We start from the raw sequence: 1,440 nt of genomic DNA, 5'->3' as shown, positions 1-1,440 counted from the left end.
CATGTGATCTCTGGAGGAGGATACGCCTGGACGTCACACAGCATGGACACCATGTGGCCCTTTATCACACTCACCTCTCCTCCCTGCCAGCTACCATCCTTGGGGAACTGGAGAGGAACAGGAATACATCAGCTCACACTCAGCTAACACGTGAACACATTCACAGGATATCTCTGTCCTTCCTGTGTGAATTGTAGAAATCAGCTTGATGTGGCATTTGAAGAGATGTTTGCACTTGTGGGCTCCATCTCACCTTGCACAGTCAGACTGAAGGTTTTTCCACTGCTCCAACCTTGTTCTCAGCCACACAAAGGTAGCTGGCCATGTCTGACACCTGCACACTGAGGATCTGAAAGACAGAATAACATAATATTATAGACCTGCCCCCCTGAGACAGATGAAATAAGAGAGGGCTGTTATATTGAATTAAATCAAATTAGTGACACCAGCGCAGGACGGGGCCATTCTATTCAAAGGGGAAGTCCTAAAACTGTACTAAGCAGTGCAGTGCTTTGGTATACGGGATTCTGACCTGTAGTTGTCTCCGTCCTCACTGATGCTGTGGTGTTGTCCGGAGGGCAGCGGTGTGCCGTCCCTCAGCCAGGAGATGGCTGGTTCTGGGTGACCCGTCACGTCACAGTGGAGAGCCACGGTACTGTTCACCACTGCTCCTATCTCCTCCATGAACTCATCCAACTGGCCCGTTATCACTGGGGGGACTGGAAAAACAGGACGCCAAAAGAGAAAAACATTCGGAAATGGCGCATCCGTTTTGCAGGTTTAGGCATTAAGGCTTTTGACTGTACGAGGACCATGATTGAATAATAAGTTGACAGAATAACAGGGATAGTAACAAAGCGTGCCTACCCAGAACCTCCAGGTCAAAGTGCATGCGGTCCTCCCCTGCCTCGTTCACCGCCTGACATGTATATTTCCCAGCATCCTCCTGCTGGACCCGTGGAATCTGGAGTACCTGCCCACCTAAAGGACAACAACATAACAGAGCATCTTATTGGATCACAGTGGAGCTGATGCTGCAGTAGTGCCATACTGGTCGTTGTACCAGTTTGATATCGTAGAACTAGACCTAGAGGCATGGTCCCCCTCTCACCTGGCAGCAGTACCACTCCGTCAGCGGTGGAGAGCTTGCGTCCCTCTCTGTACCAGCTGAGATGGGAGCGGAGGGATGGCGTTACTCTCACAGGACAGGCTGATGGGATGCCCCAGGACCACCTCCCTTCTCTCTGTCATCTCATCATCTCTAACCCCTCCTGCTCCTCCTCCTCTTCCTCCTCCTCTCCTCCCAGACCCCAGGCTGCTGCACCGTTCTCCCCCCGATGGAAGATGGGAGGAACTGGAGAGAGAGAGAAACGAATGTTCAGTTAGTTTCACAAAGAGTGCAGTGAGATTAGGTTGCATAGTGTGAATTAACTAATTTTG

General features: G+C 50.9%; 1 long non-coding RNA gene across 1 annotated transcript; it reads right to left on the bottom strand.

The window, feature by feature from the left end:
• Positions 1-554: 554 nt before the first annotated feature.
• LOC124030920 lies at positions 555-1,177 on the bottom strand. The gene is made up of 3 exons (XR_006838048.1): positions 1,112-1,177; positions 868-981; positions 555-719 (listed from the first exon to the last, which is right to left on the bottom strand). It is a non-coding gene; the product is annotated as an uncharacterized LOC124030920 (long non-coding RNA).
• Between the last annotated feature and the right edge of the window lie 263 nt (positions 1,178-1,440).

This window comes from Oncorhynchus gorbuscha, unplaced genomic scaffold (genome assembly GCF_021184085.1).
Source record: "Oncorhynchus gorbuscha isolate QuinsamMale2020 ecotype Even-year unplaced genomic scaffold, OgorEven_v1.0 Un_scaffold_18209, whole genome shotgun sequence".
NCBI lineage: Eukaryota > Metazoa > Chordata > Actinopteri > Salmoniformes > Salmonidae > Oncorhynchus > Oncorhynchus gorbuscha.
The sequence above is the reverse complement of the archived record's forward strand: the minus strand, read 5'-3'. Positions and strand labels throughout refer to the sequence as shown.